The sequence below is a fragment of the Cygnus olor genome, chromosome 3, assembly GCF_009769625.2.
Source record: "Cygnus olor isolate bCygOlo1 chromosome 3, bCygOlo1.pri.v2, whole genome shotgun sequence".
In the NCBI taxonomy this organism is placed as follows: domain Eukaryota; kingdom Metazoa; phylum Chordata; class Aves; order Anseriformes; family Anatidae; genus Cygnus; species Cygnus olor.
Window position 1 is genome coordinate 33,679,153 of NC_049171.1, and position 20,416 is coordinate 33,699,568.

General features: G+C 38.9%; 1 protein-coding gene across 1 annotated transcript in view; it reads right to left on the reverse strand.

Annotated features, from left to right (window-relative positions):
* Positions 1-12,814, reverse strand: part of FILIP1 (filamin A interacting protein 1) — a 106,224-nt gene extending 93,410 nt beyond the window's left edge. Inside the window, 1 exon segment of the mRNA XM_040552350.1 lies at positions 12,324-12,814. The gene's annotated coding sequence lies outside the window, so the exon portion shown is untranslated.
* Positions 12,815-20,416: the final 7,602 nt, after the last annotated feature.

Genomic DNA, 20,416 nt, shown 5'->3' on the forward strand with positions numbered 1-20,416 from the left:
GCTGTAGACTGTTTATTTTCAAGCCTACTTTGAGCCAGTTGATAATGCTCCTGCTTTTAAAATGTTCAAAACAAAAACCTGAAATGCAAGTAAAGATCAATTTAGAATGGGACTTTTTGAGAGGTATGTTATTACACCTATACAATGCATTTTTTTCCTAGTAAGTATTTTCAGCTTCTGCATCCCTAAATTTGCCTGCAGTGTTTTAGTGCGTAAGTGCTGATATGACAACAATATTGATAAAATAATATAAAATCATAACCACGTTTCTCAGTTGGAAGAAAAGTTCTTATCTTATTGTAGCTTCTGTAGGATTTTCTTCTTCCTTTTCAGAACATTTCATTAATAAGATACGTATCTATCCTGAAAATATTTATTAAAAAATAACATCTTGCAGTCTTTTTGGGTAATGATTAAAGAAAATAATAAGCTGCAGTCTCTTCAGGATCCTGAATTCCAAGATAAATGTAATAAAGCTTGTGGTGGAGTGTTATTGTTTACTGCTTGGAAAAACTTATGCAACAGCATAATACTGTTCTGATTTTTGAGCTGCTGCTAATGAAGTACAACCAGACAGGGTACATTGCCATGAGTCAGGAAATCTGGATGTTCCTGGACAGAGGCCAAGGGAGCTTAGACACATCAGAGATGTGATGTATATGTATCCTCTGGGGGAGATACATGGAGTTGTTTTCAAGCATCTCAAGCTGCCTGATTCAAGAAGCAACCAAATGACCACCCTGAAACGAAGTTACTGGCTGTCCGTTTCTCAGAGTCCCTTGTTTGAATACCAGGAAAACAAGAATGAAGTAGGCTTTCCAGGGGAGCTTAGAGATTAGATATTAGGCTCAGCCTTGGGACAGCAGGTCCAAAACCCTGCAGGTTTTACTTTGTTCTTTCTCTATAAAAGAAAAAAAAAAAAAAAAAAAACACCCCCACAACCACCCCCCCCCAAAAAAAAAAAACCAAACCCACAACACACACACACACACACACACACGAGACTAAAACAAAACCCACAAAATTCAGAAAACAAACAAACAAACGAAAAACTGATATGATGCGATTTACTGTAGACTTTTAAACAAACCTTCTGGACACATGGTGTGTTGAAGAGTGATGAATGCTCTATGACAGCCTTGTAAGAGCATGGGTGCTGCTGTCATACACGTGGGGAGGAGCTCCCCTCACCACAACAATAAAGCATTTGCTGAAACGTTGCTCCATTTCTGTACAGCGCTATGATACATATACAGCTTCCTAGCATTTTTGCAGACCTTAAAATGTTGTTACCACGGGAAACATTGAGGGAAAATAACTGTTTTCCTAAAGTTAGCTGGGGATCCTGTAAAAGGGTGCTGCTGGTTTCTTTTCCTTTCCACTCCCTGCTCTTGCAGGTTAATATAACCAACCCAGGAGACTTTCATTTTTCACTCTTCTCCCTTTCTTGGTAGCTGTGCTTTCCTTCTCTTCCCACAACCTTTCCCCACATCTTGTCCCAGGGGAGGACTACAGATGCCACTGCTGCTTGGGGCAGAGCAGGGCGTACGGGGCAGATGAACCCTTGTCACTCCTTTCCTTCCAGGTATGTGGTGGCTTTTTCGACTTCCATGTTTTGCACCTTTTATTTCTATCAGGGGAAGCTCTTACAATAAAGAGCTGATCTTCCTTTTACGAAATCCGTGGAAGGGCAATTTATTACCCAATTCTTTCCCTCCACAGGAAGGCTCTCAAGTAAACAAATAATGCCAGATCTCCTACCTCTCTCTCGAGTAGCTTTGGGCCCTTTGTCACAGTTGCTGCTGCCATTAAACCAAGGCAGGGCACAGTGTGACAGCCCTGGGCTGCCTTCTGCTGTGTTTTGGCAGCTGTGCTTGCAAACCTTGGCCTGCCTCACGTGTGCCATGGCAAATAGATGAGTGTTGGACTCCTTCCTGCTCCCAGACTCAATCCCCTGTCTAATGATATTGCCGATTGTGCTTGTACAAAGTTTTGAGTCAAGCTTGAAAAGCCACGGGTTCAGGAGATTTTAAAGCAATACATTGTGGAATCTTTTTAGTGGCCTTCTGGTGTCAGATCCAGAGCCTGTAGCCTTCAACTCCTGAAGCTGTGAGGGCTGTGGTGCTTGTTTTTGTTTGTTTGTTTTTCTTCTATTTTTTCTCTATTTTTAATTAAAGATGAATCATGTAATGTTAACCTAATTCCTAGAGTAAGTCCTTATTGAAAATGCCAGTTGCTGAGAGAGCCGTCTGAGCTGCTACCATCGCTTTGGCCAACTGGGCAGGCCTAGAGACCCAAGCCACCTGCTGGGCCTACAGGAGCCAGGCAGCACCGCAGGCTGCTCCTGTTTTCCAGGAGCTCTCTCTTCCTCCAGCCAGTACAGTCAGTCAGTGGGGCCTGTCCTTATCCCCATGGCAGCTCTGGGGATGCCCCACCACCAGCTGATTTGGGACAGCTATGTGCCAGACAGTGTTTCCCCACATATCCACCCCTTCCCTCAAAGGCACCAACATTTTCCCACCAAATTGTTTTTTTCCCTCAGCACCCTCCCTCTTGTACCAGGCTGCTTGTCCTGAACACTCTCTGTCCCTTCCTTTTGACACAAAAAAGCAAACAGGCCACCACCGATACCACTAGTACTCATGGGGACTTCTGTTACCTTTAGCTCCGTAGCAGTTCTTGGCAAAATAACACCCCCAGGAGCTGACAGCACTTTCTCTGCCCTGTGAATTACTTTTGGTACAACTGAATCTGAGGGAATGTTCTTCTTTTTCTTGAAGCCTCTTAGTATTGACACTAGTTTGGCTCCTATTTTGGCATGTTTTTCTTGTCATAGCATCCTGGTCACAACCCTGGTCCTTCTCTTTCCTTTTTCTGCTGCATATGGCTAATTGCTTGCTACCCACAAGTCAGGGCACAGCTATGCTTCCCTCTGGAGAGCTCCTCTAAAAATACATATTCTTGTCACTCAGATAAATTCAACTGCTATTCCTACTTCTCCCAGTAGAATCTGGTTTCCAAGGAAGGCTATTTAAATCTCCTTATTCAAAGCTGTTGACATGATGTTCAATACTGCAACATCTCAGGGTGTCAAAGTCACTGCTATATTTATCCTTGTAACATCCCAGGTGTTATTAAAAGTACTGAAGTAAATAGCTTGCTGGGAGTCATACAAGGAGTCACTGATGTGAAAGCTAGCCATTTAACCAGCCTTCTTCTCCCCACGGTATGTATCTAACACCTGACGTTTTATAGTAAAACTACGTGAAAGGGATAAACAACAAAATTCAAACGTGACAAATATTTTGGAGATGAAACATGAATTTACCAGTGTTTCTCATTAATAAGCAATCTATCGGATGTCCTGTCACTCTTACAGTCTATTCCCTGTACTGCAATTTAGTCTTTGTTTATGTAACTAATGCTGGAGGTATCTAAATTAACTCTCCTTGCGTGCAGTCACGCTTGCCACATGCTTAGGTACTTGCTACTGCCTTAGAGGGATTTTTTGAGCTGACAGTAGTGGCCTGCAGAATTGGTGTTCCTGCCCTGCTTATTTCTTAAGAAGCTGCTACAAACTGTTGTTACATTCAGGGTATTTACTGAACACTTTCATAGATTATTCAGTTTATTCCTGATACATTCCTGTGTTTCCTTTGTACTACTGGAGCTAAGGAGAAACTTACTACACTGTCCATAGCTAGCTTCACATATTTTTCTGGTACTTCAGTTCTCAGAGAACCATGGTGCTGTAGGTGATGTGGCTCATAGCAGGGACAGAGCAGGGACAAGAAACCGGTATTACTGCTGGGAATTTGTTTTTCCAGAACCAGGCAACTTTCACATTCACAGAGCGGGCCCTGAACATGTCCTCCTGAGCCCTCTCATGTACCACAACAATTCTGTCCTGCATTTCCATTTACAAATAGATCAATTCTGTCTCAAGGCTATTGACATTGTAGCCCCTCCATCTTTCTCATAAAAGCTGTTCCAAAATCACAGAATCATAGGATCATAGGATGGCTTGGGTTGGAAGGGATTTATGGACCAACTAACTCCAACTCACCTGCCACGGGCACGGACGCCACCCACTAGATCAAGTTGGCCAAGGCCCTATCCAGGCTGGCCTTGAACACCTCCAGGGATGGGGCATCCACAGCTTCTCTGGGCAATCTGTCCCAGTGCCTCACTACCCCAGTGAGTGAAGAATTTCTTCCCAGTGCATAATCTAAATCTATCCTCTTTTAGTTTAAGACAAAATAATGTTGTGGTTAGGAAAGTATTCTCTGAAAGTAGGAAAATCAGTTTAGTTAATTTTTTCTCCAACTCATAAACTACTTTTAAAACCACTGGCCATATGGATTCAAGGCAGTGTAATTAAAGATGCTATTATCTGGTTAACATGTGATTTAGATGCCCTAAGCTTTAAAACATTACGCTTGCTGGCCTTGTGCTGAAGCACTTCTCGTCTGTCCTAGTCCACTCTGGTGTCTTTCAGAGCATGGTCCCATCTTCCTACATCACAGTAGCTTTCTCACTAACTTAACCCCTATGGTTTCATTTGGGCAGCCTGTATTTAAGAAGCTCCAAGGGTAATATGTATGACCTCTGTGTGTGCATGTGATATTAGCTCAAGTTCTTCTCTGTAGCAAGTGCTGAGTTTGCTCTAGCCAAACACAGTGGGATCCAAGACCTCTGTACAACACCGGCAGTGAGAATTCCCTTGGCTTTTTCCACTCGTCTCTACTGATGATGGCAAAATTCTAGTTCCAGCATCCAGTTTTAGGAATATTACTGGCTGATCCCCCTAAAGAGAAACAGAATACCTGTTTCTACGTATTAGAAAGGTACCATAGGTGTGAGAAATCCTGTATGGTAAGACTGCCTGTCCCACCCCTTTGAGTTCCACAAGACCACTGCTTTGCCTTTGCTTTATGCTACAGTAACCACCACCAGGTAAATCGAGATGCTTCCACAACTAAGGGCTTTTCTAGACCAAAAAGAGCCTAAGCTCTTCCCAGGTTAACCAGAAGTCCACCTAGGAATCTTGTTTGCCATAAGTGTATCGCTCAATGTTCCTGATTAGGATACAATTGGAAAGAGGTTTTCAGTAAGAAAAGTGAACTCAACAGCTGGGGGCAGTCTCCAGGGTTTCCTTCCTCAAAATCTCTGTTTTCCTTATTTGCTTATTCTTTACTATCTCTATGCCAGTCTTTCAGTTTATTGGACTAGCTGAAAACATAACGATGAAGTACACTTGACATTTTTTCAGAATTCATTTGCAGAAACGTGTCATCTTAATGGCATAATTCTAAATGTTTGGCTTTGAAACAGAATGTGTCATGGAGAAGGAGGAGGGTGTACATTTTAATAGCTGATATAAACTAGGGTAGCAAATTACAAATGAGATTTTTGGTTCTTATTATGCTTATTTAAGGATATACCACAGGAAACGTAACAAAAACAAAACAAAACAAAACAAACAAACAAACACCAACAGATATTTCATCTTCTGCAATTCTGAAAGTGTCAACCAAAGGACCATGATTTATGTTATTTTCAACCATCTCTCCAGTCATCTTGTATTACAGCACATGGATATGAATACGGTGATTATCATCACCAGCAAAATATTACTCAGCTAGCCATGTTCAAAACTTTGTGAACCAAACAGGATGTGAGACCTGAAAGCACTTAAGATAACTGAAAATAATCAAAGCCCTGAGCAACCTGATCAAACTCTACAACTAGCCCCACTTTGAGTGAGACTGGATGGCCTCTGGCATTCCCTTACACTTAAATTCTGGTCCTGGAATCCCGTAAGTGGCAGCTCCCATTCAGAGGACACTCAGCTGTGACTCCATCTTTTACTGTTTGCAATGTGATATCTCTGGTCACTTGGATTCCATTTTTTTCGTTTCTGCCACTCAAAGCAACAGTGGTTCCCACTGCCAGCTGCCTCATACCAACATGGTTTCCCTGGCACTCAGAAGCTCTGGTGCCATGTGTGTCCCTCCGTGCAGAAGGGACATCTTGTTCTGTGCTGTTTGACATGCTTGAGGGCATCTAGCATGGTCATGGTTCCCTTCCTTCTGCCTACTGCCCAAAGTCAAAAATCAGAATGTCAGTTTTTCTCTATTTTTTTTTAAACCAGATTGAGGAATTGAAATCCTTATCTACTGAAATACTATTCAGGTTTCTTTTATCATGTAAGTCCTTGTGGAATAATAAAAGCGGGAAAATTGAGATATAACAGAAGACCTCCTGTAAACTTTACCTTAAAATTTAGATCCAAAGTGGTTTGTGATTAAACATGTGGGACAAGTGAGATTTTGGGAGTAATTATGAATCACAGGCAAAGGATTTGAATAGGCTTAGCATGATAAGTATATGCCTAATTTTTATTATTATTTTTGTCAGCTCAACACTGAACCAATCATGGTTAGCCACATGTGTCTTGCCACCCTTTCATGTATGTTCTTGCTTACGGTTTTTAAATGAGTATTTTTTCCAAGAATCTGAATTATGTATTTTAAAAGTAAGAATGTACTTTGAGTAACATAACCGGATAGTATGAGGTTTTATGAATAACCTATCTACTATTTTCACAAATTTGAACTTGAGGATAAATCATGTATGTTTTCTTTAGTGTATATTTGTTGTCACAGTAACTGTAATTTTCCCAATAAATGGAAATTGCATCGTTTCCTTAAGCATGCAGGTTATTGCACTGAAATAGCATCATGAACTCACCACCACTTCTCCCTTCCTGTTGTCTGGCTAGATCTCATTTAGTTACAGGAACAGGCACTAAAACAGGTTAGTTTAGATATGCGTGCATTAGAAAGCTTGAAGCAAGCCTGCTTAGCCCCATTACATCCTATGACTCATGCATGTGTGGGAAAGACCTTATTTTCACAGAGATCTCTTAGATAAACAAGGCAAGTTGGCAGCAGTTCGATTACACTGATGTTAAGAGTCTCCTGCTTTCCGTTGCATTCATTTGGTTTATATTTTCTGAAAAATGCAAGCAGTCTGATAAACTCTAATGAAAATTCTTTTACCAAGAATACATGACCTTTCATTTTCCTTTACTTTTTTTTTTAAAGAAGCAGCCTTAAAACCAGTTCCTAAAAATTCCCTATTATTACAGTAGAATCCACTTTTTCTCAGTTTTTGAAAGTTCGTTAGTGAAGCTGTAGCTCTTGCTATCCACAGCCATAACGCACTAGTTAGATAACTCCCCACACCTCCCCAACATATAAGCCCCTCTGGACTTCAGATAGAAAGCGGATTTAGCTTCCAAAATATTACTTTTGCACATGCACTGGAAAAATTTTTTGAACAACATAAATCACAAAACATTATACACTTTGACACCATTTCCCCAAAAAGGAAAAGCAAAGAAAGCAATCCTTACTGTATTAAAGAGCTGTTAAAGTATATAAATCAAACTCAAAACGTTTTTTTGCTAATCCAGTCAGGTGTTTGCTCTTTTTCTGAAACCCCACTGCTTTCTATCTGGATGAGTCTATTCACAAAATAAATGATCAAGATTTTAATTGCAGCTTTATCATCTCTGAAATGAAACTTATTTGGACATCGTACAGCAATCCTTTAGATTCACACACCCCTTTGGTTGTGTCAGCTAACAGCAACTAGACGGGTTGCCCATTTAAGGGAAAAAGTACAGGCTCCAGCCCATTTCCCTGTACTTCGCATGTGTTTGTCCCACTCCTTCAGCAATGCATTCCGTAATGCCAAAAAACATTTCTGCTCTCACAAAAAGCATGCACATGTGCACACACGTATGCACTTTTCTGATTAAGCTTCAGCTCTCGTAGAGCCATAAAATTAAGGATGCGGATGTTGGAATTCTTTTTTTTTTTTTCATTTCTATCATACCACATATAGTGATTTTCTATTAACTGGACAGGAAGAAAAAAAAGTAATGCTATTTCATTGCCTTAATAACACCACTCTCTAAACAGCCCTGGATATATCACATATTTTAACAGCTGTGTATCTTTAGAAGAATAATTCCAAAATAGCCCATAATTGTGCTTTTAGGATACATGCCTTTAATTGTAGGAATTGTTTCATTCTCTGTAATTGCAAAGTGTGTAAACCATTTTGGAGGCAATCATAATCTATGTAATTTTACATATCACCTTTGCATCTAGCATTTGCATGCTTTACTTGGAGAAAGTATAAGCAGAATGAAAGTGATAGGGCAAAGCCATCTTCGATTAAAAAAAAAAAAAAAGAACACTATGTAATTCATTAGAGCCATGATTTTCACAAATACATTAGGCATCATACAACCTGCAACATTAGAGACTCTCATAGCCTCTCCTCAACAGGAAACAGGTACAATTGTTCCTGTCCTTTGGATGCCAGTACCTCAAAGAATAATTAAAGGACTGTGCTAAAAATGCCTTTTTTTTTTTCCTAGTAACACTAACTTTGTACAAATACTAGCTACTAAGTGATAAAAAGAGAAGTTAAGAAATATTAATTATTAGATCCAGTATCAAGAATAACTTTTATGCCCTAGATAATTCTGACTTCTCATCTGTTTTACATGACAAGTGACCTCTGAAATTTGCTGGCATTACGTATAAAATCAGGAAACAACCTTCAGCAGGAAACACTGACAGAAATTAAGAGAAAAAAAGCTAAAAAGAAAACCACCAGAATAAGATGGTGAAACCGAAAAGTACAGGCACTTGTGCTTCTTACAAAGAAGCATTTAAACTTTTCTATGTAGCAGATAACATTATCTTGTCACATGCACATTTTTCTCCTTCTTGATTTCAGTTCTTATGGCAGGTTTTAAATAGTAAATATGTTTGTTGAAATAGGAAGTATCAGTAGATGGAGTTCTTCCTAGTTTGTCTTGTTTTATATGGCTTCTTCAAACACATTATAGCTGTTTCTCCAAATGGCATTTCGGATATGCAGTAGGGCAAAATCCCTCCCCCAGATTCAGATTATGTATTAAAACAGTATGGCAAACTGCAACAGTAGCTCCTTGAGAAAGGAAGGGAAGAAACAGGAAACGAGAGAAAAAGTAAGATGTCTCTTGAGACAAAAAAAAAAAATGGACTAATATAGATGATCTCTTTTGGTAAATGCTCTTGAGGGGACTGGAAATTTGTCTATTAATTATTGAACACTAAGACCTGATCTTATTAAACTTTAAGGAAAACTCACTTTGAATTCAGTGGCATACACTTGGCCTCTGCCTCAGTGCAACTGTGAGGCACTTTTTTAATTTATGCCTGGGGGCACATCAACTGAGTTAGATAAGATTAGCAAAAGCCTTAAATTAAGCACGTGTGGAAATTTGTGCCAACAGAATTCCTATCAGCAGGAGTTTTACTGATACATCTATATCAGTAAAAAGCTTTCAGTATGGAAATGACTACACTGGCAAAGTTGTGATCCAGAGGACCAAAACAGGAGATGCTAGAAAAAGTAGAGATTTTCCGACATACTTGTGCTTACTTTCAAACTGCCACCAGGAAACACAACTTCAGGAGTCCTGCCTCGGTCAGCCTAGCTTGGTTTGTAGAGAAGTTTAGTCTTTATGTGACAGTAGCACCAGGTGCTACACTGAGAGGCACAATAGAGAATTTATTCACTAGATCAGTCTCAAGCTTACTGAAACCTGTGGCATAGGGGATGGACCAGTTAACACCACAGTTGTGATTAATTGTCCACCAAATACAAGTGGGAGGAGTAAGGGTAAATCACAGCAGATACAGGCAGGGGCAGAACCGTGGTGAGTCTTGAAGATGAACTTCAAGTCTTTGAATCTGGTGTTAAAAAGAACCAGATGTTCTATAAAGAGATTGAAAGATGGGGGTGATGACAAGATACTCAGTTAAGATGATGACTTTAACTGTGACTAGATTGGCTAAAAGAGGTCATAAATTATAATATTGCTATAATGAAGGTGGAATAATGAGCCACAGGCAGAGTCTGGAAGTGGATTCAGATTGGGAGGGATACACAGTCTTTAGCACCATGAATGGTATCATTCATTTTCCACAGCTATGGGAATATAAACAAAATCAAAATAATATAGAAGAGGGAAAATAAATGAGTGTGCTTGTCTTCCAATAAAATCTCTACAAAGGAGAATATTGCCAAGACCTGAATTACTTTTTGATTTGATATAAAATTGAGCTTGGTTTCACTGTAATCATTAGTAGAATTGGCTATTCTTCAAAAATGAAACCATCTGTTGAATAGCCACATTGCATATTCCACAGATCTGATTGGAAAATCTCAGAGCCTCTTTGTGGACACCTGTTGAGAAGAGTAATTTTAGCCTCCTTCTCCATTTTGAAATGGAGAGGAAGACAGATGTATGTAAAACCACAACTCCATGTTAGAAGTTGCTATCAGACCGTTCCAAAGTTTCTTCATTTGATAAAATTTTGAGGCTAATAAATTTCCCCTTTTCATTTGAAAGCTTTGCTAAGCAAAAATTCCACAAGAAAACTAAAATTTTAAAGTTGTATATCATGCTGAGCAACAACTGAAACCAAAAAGCAGTTGGTAATTAGCATATTTTCCCACATTTTGTCATTCATATGTATTCAGAAGGTGAAGTTTGACATTCCTCCACAGTTTTTCTTATTTGTAAATTAATTCAATGAAAATAAGAAACTTTCACTCTTATGTCAAGAAGACAAAAACTGTATAAATCATATTTTCTCAGCTTTATTTCTTATTGTACAGCTTTCTTATGAAAAAATAACTTTCTCAGGATATGTCTACATTAAAAAGTAATACCAAAGTTTCCTTTTGAGATTTAGACTTGGGATACCATAGTGCTGTAGTAATTCCACAGTAATCATTATCACATTAAATCATGGCCACCAAAAATATTCCTATTTAGTGCTTAAGTAGGATGCCGCTTGCTATGAAATAAAAAGCAAACTGTATTACTTTTGCTTTTAAGAATTTTTCCCCATCCTATCACTTCATTTATCTTATTGTTTCACAGGCAGTTACTTTCTCAGCCACCCGGTCAAAGTAGCTTCAGAGCATTTTGTTTCATCCAATCTGCAAGCATATCATTGCTAAGATGTGGTATTGATGTAATTTACATAGTATGCAGGGGTGAACCTAGAATGATTTAGCTAAAGCAAGACTTTCTCCGCTTCCTGAGGCAGTCCCTGAGTCCGCAGACTGAGTGTCAAACAGTGTAGACAGTCAACATAGACTCAGTCAGTCCCTTCCTTAGGACAAATATTTTTCATCTGAGACAATTCTACATAAATCTGCAGAGAGGATTTTTGCACGTGTTAAGTGCATTCTTTAAATCATTGCCTTCATAACTAAATTCATATTACAGATGAATTCATAATCAGTGCATCATTTAAAAATAATGGATAACAAATTTATTTTATTTGGAGAAAATGGGTTTAAAAGACCAAGGGAAATTCATTCCTCAATTGACCAAAGAGCTTTTGTTAGTTTAGACAAAGCAAATCATACTGAGCAATTACTCTCCTAAGTTATATGACCATTACAAGACCACAGGTTATTCAAACAGATACACAGGCTTCTGTTGTGGTGTCACAGTAGAAGATCTGAGAACTTATTTCTAATTAATTTTGCTAAAAGGAACAAACACTTTAAAAACAAAGACCCAGCTCAAGCACACCTGGATATAACAAACATAAGGTCAGTTTTTAGGAAAGTTGCCTTATGCAGATTATGTAGCTAATCAATCAAACAGATTAATACTCTCTTGGTATAAATAAGTACAAGAGGAAGAACCAAGAGCTATTGGAGTAGTACTAAAGGTACCAGGTGTGCCCGCGCACTGAAAGTTATTAAGGACACAAAAAGTACAAATATACTAGGTCACAAACTATGCAGTGAATTCAGTTACTGAACGGCTATTTCCTCTTACTTATCACACAGGCTGTCACTGTTTTTTAATAGCTGCTAAACTATCACTGGTAAGGGGTGATATGTATTCTATTCTTAAATCTTCGTTTGTCTTCTGTCAGCATGTGAGCAGATATAAGCAAGATATGTGTCAAAATCCACACACTTTTTTTAACTATTACTACTAACTACTTGATTACGCTTGTTCTAAGAACAGTAAAAGTTATTTGAGCAACGTTTTTCAGTGATGAAAGCATTAAACTAAACATCCAAGACATTTATCCCAGCTTTTATCTACTAAAGCTTGCAAATCGTGCAGAAGATTGGTCATAGAAGGGAGCAGACAATAATCAGTAGCAAAGAAGCTCACTTGTAAAAAGAATTCATTAGAGTGGTTAGCTCAGTCTTACCTGTCAGCAAGAACTTAGGAATAGATCCTTTACACTGCCAGATCGCAGTAGCTTGTCCCACAGTACTACCACAGCAGTAGCCTGATCGAGCCCAGGAGAACACAAAGAGAGAAACTTTTCCCACTTTTCAAGGTCTACCAGCAGCTGAAGGAATGAAGGAAATAGGGTAGAGAACAGAGGACTGAGTTGCTTCTCGCAGAAATCCCAGGCAGGAGAAGTAGGAGGTATACTCTGTGTCTCACCCAGACTTTTGTTTAAAAGTTTTTTCAACTGTTGCTAGGTGGTGTTAGGCTTTGGCAGTTTAGTTCTCAGATTGTATTTCCCCTCTTCTGGTCTCTTCACACAGTGTTACAGCAATGACTTTGTTGAGCTCAGCTCGCTTGTGCTATATTTAACCAGTGTTCTCAGCAAGTCAAGCCTGTCAACAGCTGAGAAGTTTGGAGCAGGCTTTGCTGAGTTCCTCAGCTGCTGAATTATCAGTGGATGTAGCACTGCACAGCCCAGCTACTACATTCACTGAAAAGATTGTGAGGAAACCGTCAAATCCTTTTAAGGGCTTCCAGTGACTTCACAGGAGTAATTACTATTTAAAGCACTAAGAACAAGATGTGTATTTAGGCATATATTTTAGACTGCTGGAGAAAGAATACTTGTGTTCACAGCAGATGAGTTCAATTATTTATACAGTGAGGATTTTCCTAGGACACGTAGGAAGTTTATAATTTGAAAGGTATGCACTTCACTTGAGGAAAAATTACACGTGGGGAGAACTTGCAGCATAATTTTTACAGAGTTTAAATTTGTTAAGATGACACAGAGAAATTAATGAAAGGCTTAGGCTGGAAAGTTTTCAGCGTGATGTTTATTCCAAAGACAACCTTCTTCCCCAGGACCAAGAGCTTCACTACTCTGTCTCTAACTCTCATTGAAGAAGAAAAGGAGAGCCACACAAACCTTGATTTGCTCGATATGAAGCAGGCAAGAACGAGTATTAGGAACACATCACTCGATACGTTGCATACGCTTTGGTGTATCCACGCTTGTTTATGAATCTAATTATTGATGCTAATTCCAAGCCATGTCTCCAAATCAACTGACCAGGAATACCATTGGGCAGTCTCAGACTCTGGAGTGAAGTTCTACCAAGTCATGGCAGAACAGCCCCTGTAAATGTCTCTGGCAAGGAATATTTCTTGCCCTAACAACTATTCTGGCTTGAGATGTGCTTCAGAGTGAAATGCAAAATGGGCCTCTTTTGGAAAGCTTTACCCCAGTGACAATTTGCCATATTCTTTTAGGGTTAGATGAAGAGGAAGGAAAGAAGGAAGGAAAGAAAGAAAAAAGTAGAAAGACATTTTTAAAATTACACATCCATAATTTGTACCTGGAGACGTGCCATCTGTTCAGAGCAAAAGCAGGAGATTCACGCTAACCGTAACAATACCCTCTGGTGATGCTGGGTCACTACGCAGATAGTAGGTGGGAAGCAGAGAGGTATCGTGCTCTTTGTGGTGATTTCAACATGTAGGATCCTAACTGGGCACAACTATATGAGACGCCAAGGGGTGAGTATGAGCCCTCATGGGATGCAGCTGTAGGATTAGCTGTAGCTTGGTGCTCTAAACCTGTCTCTGGAATGAGACAGGTTTACATTCTGCTTGAGCTGTGATATTTTCTAAACAAGGAAGGAACAGTGAAGGAAGACTTCCATTCCCAATGAGCTTATAAAAAGAACATATAGTAAATACTAGGTATTATGTCACGTAACTGATATTTAGACGTTGATGGTAGATTTATAAATGTCCCAAATGCTTCCATTGTATCAAATACATTTTATTTTGGAGACCAAGTAATAAACACTAATTTCATGTTGTCTGTTTAAATATTTAACTTGGACAGAGTATCTAGAACGTACAAAAATATAAACACTTCTATTTTGCAGAAACAGCTATCTGGAAGATTATTGTAGGAACAGATAATATATTGGCACAAAGCTTGGTGTTACATACTTCCACTTTGAACTGAAGTGAGTTACGTATATCCACATTCTAAAAAGACCATGTGATTTTGTTCCCTGGTACAAAATTGAGGTATTCCAAGCAGATGAGTAACTTTTTGACTATTCTGGCCTTAACTTCTTGCTCAAAGTTCAATATTAATAGTACTTTATCCATTCACCTACAACAAATTAGGCAAACAAAACAATTAACTAGGCTCATAAATCTCAGAGAAAGTGATTCTCAACATTTCTCTCCCATTAGTTAGTGGCATATTCACTGAGTGGAAAACAATGCAACTTCTTAGGAGGCAATCTCTGCTGCCAGCCCTTGTGGGTGGGTTTCAACAGTGACCTGCTGATGCAAGTCTGCTCATTCTTCTGCACTTGCAATCATACTCGCCTGCTGTGCCCCATAAATATTTCTCCTATAAAACAGTGGGAATTTCAGAAAAAAAAATGGGGAAAACAGAAATCAAAGAAAATACAAGCACTTACAGCATAGATAACAGCGCAATTCCTGAAAGTGTAAAACTTCTAACTTTGTGTGGTATAAAAATGGTTCACATTTTCATGTGTACGTATGTATGTATTTTCCCTACTGCTTTGAGAGAAACTATAATTATAAAACATAGGTTGGGGAGGCTGGAGAATAGTAAGATAAGAAACTGAACCATAGAAGAGACTTTTTAGTTTGACATCCTACATGAGGTCTTAGTGTCAACGTACAGCATCATCCCAAGGCCTAGTGACATCCTACAACTAAGTCTAGAAAGTATGATATCTTCTAATTAAGTAGCCAGGATACTGGAGTCCAGTGTAAATACTCCCAAGAAAATTTTTAAAGGAAGACGAAGCTCTCAACATTATTTCCATCAAAACACCAAAGGCCAGAGCCACGCAAGGCAAAAGGGACCAAATGAAGCCCTAGAGAGTGAAGACCAAGAGGTGCAGGATGTGTTGCCATCTTTGTAGATCATGTTAGTTACAGATATAGAAAAGGTATTGCCAATGTCCACACTGTCCTATTTCTCTGTACCAACTTCACTAGAAAACAGAAGAAAAAAAAAAAAAAAAAAAAGTCCTGAGCTGCTCTAGAGAAACCTGTGGTTTGAGGCAGAAATTACCAGCACAAAAAAACATGTTTTTTTTTTTTTATTGACAAGATCAAAACAGATGTCTTCTTCTGACCGTACCAGTCCCACCTGACTTGAAAATGTCTGTAAATAAGCTCCTTTTGGAAAATATACATTAGCATTACTATATAATTTTTATTTCAACTGTCCATCACTGCAGTGAATAACTATATCTCATTCTCTAAAGCCATGGGGGAATCCAGAGTTAGTGCTTTATACCTTTTTTCTTTTCAAATATTGTACATCATAATTAACTGGCCCAACATACCAGAAACAAATTATCCAAGTGGGTTTAGAGTTCCTTCACTGTATGTTCGGAGAAGCTCTACTATGGGTAAAATTTTGTGAGAGCAACTACAGTCAGTTATTCATTACTTTGCTCCTTATTGAAGGGTACTGAAGAGTACAGACGGCTCTTCATTGAAGGGTAAGGAGTCATTAGTATTTTAGTTTCTAAAAAAAAAAAAAAATTATTTTCTTGAAGGGTCTTCTGTCATCCTGGTTTTATAAGACTTTTGTTCACTTCCATAAAAGATGTATTATTTTAGATTGCACTGCTGCTTTTAGCTTTGTTTCGGCTTTACAGTGTAACTGACAGGGAGGATGGTTGATCATATTTTGATTAACCTGATCTGGGCTGCATCCCCTCAGATCTATATTTTGAGAAGGCAAGGTATTTTTTTTCTGCTTTTCCAGATACTATTGTCACCTCATAAAACTGATATTGCTTTTTAGATATTAGATTTTCTATATCCTCAGTTCAAGCACCTGCTTTTTAGAACCAAAGAATAAAACATTTCTGCCACCTAGTTCATAGATTTCATTTAGTTGTCTATTTTATAATCTTGCCAAATTAATGAAACTAATAAAACTTTGTGATATTCCACAACTCAAATATTTTCCCAGATACATAAATTATTTTCCTAGGTGTAGTTTAAAAGGGAATTGTGTAATTAACACTGCTATAAAGGCTTAAACCTTTTACTCCCTGATTTTTTTTGACATCTGAAAAACATATGCCATGAATCTTAATTTTATTCATTGTAAACACATGACATATATCTAAAAAATCAGTGTCTTAAGATTCTTGCCACAGCCACACATTTCCAGGAACTCTTACTGGAGTTTTATAATCTTTTCTGTAATAGTTTTACATGCTTTATCAATGAGATAAAAATAGGGTGTCTTTCATTTTGTTTCTTCATATGATGTCTTGATCTATATTTTTTTCTTCAGAAATAATTTCTTTTTAAACTATTTTAATGAAAGAAACATGTTAAAATGCTTGGGTATTTCAGTTGTTTTAAATTTGATATTTTTCCATTTTGCCAACAAAAATATCAGCATTTCATAAGTCTTCTCCTAATGAAATAGGCATAATTCTGAGATGACTACAGTCAAACACACAACCACATCAAAAATGTCAAATGGCCCATCAGACTTAGAGGGGCACACCACTGTTTATGACAAATGACAGGAAAAATAGTGACAAGATTAGTATCAGAATTGGACACTTGAGTCTGAAGCTCCAAAACCTGGCACTTGCTAACAGCTGGGTCACATGGAGACAGCCTGAAGCGTAAGTCTGGAGGAAAGTGCCAAGTCAGGTCTCTGGAAATGGAGCAAATCATCTTATTTGCTCCGCTGCCACACCCTAGGAGTGGTATGTAACTTGCTCAAAGACTATGATAAAAATGAGCTGAGCATGGATTAATTGCTTTTAAGGCCAGAATAAGCTACTTTGATAATCTAATATTGCCTCCTACACAGGAAAGGCAGGGGAATTTTCCTCAAGCAAAGCAGCAACTTGCAGTGAATTAAAGCACATCCTTCAGAAAGGTTACATAAAGCAAATATGGACAATCTGCCAACTCAACATAGAACCATGGAATCACAGAATGGCTTGGATTGGAAGGGACCTTAAAGATCATCTAACTCCAACCCCCTGCCATGGGCAGGGACACCTTGCACCAGACCAGGTCACTCAAAGGCCCATCCAGTCTGGCCTTGAACACCTCCAGGGATGGGGCACCCGCAACATCTAATTATTCTTACTATTTCAAACAAACCAAAACTTTGCAATTTATTTCCAATTTGCTGTTAGCTGACTTTAGCTCCCAGCCCGTTCAATGGCTAGTCAGCAGCCTTCAACCTCTCTCAGTTTCTGGAATCCTAAAAAATTTCCTGTGGAGATTAATACACCTGCAGAAAAAGTCTAAGTATACAGGAGGTAGCCTTGTTTTTTTTTTTTTTTTTTTTTTTTTTTTTTGTGAACCCCTTGGAAACAGTGCACAGATGTCCTTGAATCACAGAATGAAATTCTAAATCACTTCTCCCTATGCAGGTTATTAAAGTCAAGCTCGTTCTAAGCCTTTTCTCTTATAGACTAAATTCCATGAACTTTTCACTATCCTTTAGCAGATATTTGCATATTATGAAAGGACCTGCTCAGGTTGCATACAGTTGTTAAAAAATAATCAAGCAATTAAACAAGCACCCTACCTGAGTAAGCCTGTGACATAAAATAAAAATAGAATATATTTTGAGGATTCAATATTTTCTTGAAAAGTCACCTAGAATATGTTTCATGAATAATCCCACTGAATAACAGTAGTCCTGTATTTTCTCAAGATTTGTCTGTGCACTGTTCATCCCTGAAGGGAGTCCAACGGATTTGTTATCAATTACTGTAATGTAATCCAAATATCACCTTCCATTTACTACTAGTCTGAAGCAAATTTATGTGAAAAAACGCTTGGAAAGAAACATGAAGGTATCAACTGCCAGTGGTAATTGTTAGTAGCACACGTGAAAAATCTTATAAACATTTGCTTTTAATGAAACAGACACAAACTTCACTTACACTTTTTATGGAATATGACCAAATAAAACATCCTTATCCTGTAGTTCAGCTTAACTGTTTTCAACCCCCTTAGTACCTCATGCTTTTCAAAAATCTAACAAGCTGTGAACCAGAAAACTGTAGCTTCATTGCTGTCAGTAGATCAACAACTGTTTTATACCACTGAAGGGCCTGGCCATTTATCTTTAAGATGGCTTCAATTCTGCTGTGTTGCCTTCATTAGTTCAAGCAGCTTGTAGGCAAAGTGACATTATCAAATAGATGTAACTCCCTCATTGCAATTATGTAGCAGTACAGACATCATCAGAACTTGGTAAGATCCCTCTGCTGTAGATGCACTTTTTACCAGAACTCTCCCCTCTCTATGAATGTGTCATCTTCAAATGAAATGCAGCAGTCTGGGGTGAAACATGGCAGTCTTTGTAACCTATGAATATTTAACAATAAATACGTAGCCCAGAAGTATTTATTTTTTCCAAACAAAACCGACCATCTGATATACATTATTAAAGCTGCAACACCCAAGGACTCGATCACCAAGAACAGCACCTCTGTCCTTGCAAACAGTGCCATGCTCTCCTGGCTGCTCATAGAAGGGAGTTCTGGTTTTGACATCTCCAAGAACACAGTGCCACCTATCTGCACGTTAGGGTTAATTCAGGGGAGATCGTGGGAGAGGACCAGGAAGGGGCTGTTCTCCTTGCAGTCATTTCAGCAGCATCCGTTGTTCCCTGGCTGGGTTTCCTGCGGGCTCAGGGAAGCTGCTTCCACTGCACATCCCCAGACTGCAGTTGCATTTCCCACACCACGATGGTTTCTGTCACCAGCTCAGTTCCATGTACACCTGCCAGGTCAAGTGCTGACTGGTTATACCAAGTTTACTTAAGGCATTTTAAGCTAAGCCTCTTACATCATTTGTAAGAGCAAATCTCCAGCAGATTTTGTTGACAGAAGCCCAAGATTGCTATTATATTATCTGTGGATCTGTAGAACTTCAATTGCTGAGGAGAAAGGAGTGCCTCAAACACATATAAGCAGCCCATGAGGTTCAAAATTGGTACCCACACAGACTTCTGTACCTAGGAAAGGGTGGGTTGACAGGAGCAGCCTTTCCTCATTTTGCCACAGAGATGAGCCACCAATGCACTCCTGATGCATTGATCCTGATACAGTCCAACTACCTTTTTCATGAAGAACTGTCTCCAGTCCCGTTACCAAACCAGCCACATACGCCTCCCAAAGACAGTCATTTGCAAGAATAATTTGCATGCACTGGGGAAAACAAGAGGGAAGGGATAAAGTATTTAGAGTCAGGCACAAATCCATGCTTGAAGAACATCTCTGCAAGGGGGTGGATGCAGGGCTTTGAAATCCAAGATTATATTCTCCATGAAGTATCAAAAACCTTGAAATATAAAGAAGAGGAAGATACATGCAAGCCAGCTTACTTCTATCATACTGTTCAGCAAACAACAGGCCTTGTTCTTGAGGTATCTCTGTACATTTGCCATAAATTACACTTTGTGGTTTTACTTTCAGAGTGTGGGGAAGAGGAATCTGCTGAAGCACTCCTTTCTATTTCCTATTATTTAAGAATTTGGTGAACAATAACGAGGTGTGCTCAGTTAAATTGCTGTTCCACTCATTTGCATACGGACAGTTCGCCAGTGATACTCAAAAATGAAATGGTCTTTCAAAACGCCTTGTTTTTAAGCAGCAGTGTTGAGGACAGTTCTCTAAGAGCACAGTCCACTTGGGAGCATTAGGAGAGAATTGTTTTGCCTTTTTTATTGACCACTGGAAGAGAATTTAGATAGCAGAATTTTAACAGAAGGATGACAATAGGAATTTTATTTTTTAAAAAAAATGCCACCAAGATAATGAAGCTCTTTGAGGGGAGGCTGAGAGAGCTGGGACTGTTCAGCCTGGAGAAGAGGAGGCTCAGGGAGGATCTCACCAAAGTGTATACATACCTGAAGGGAGGGTGCAGAGAGGATGGAGCCAGGCTCTTTTCAGTGGTGCTCAGTGCCAGGACAAGAGGCAATGCGCACAAGCTAGAACACAGGAGGTTCCTTCTGAACATCAGGAAACACTTCAC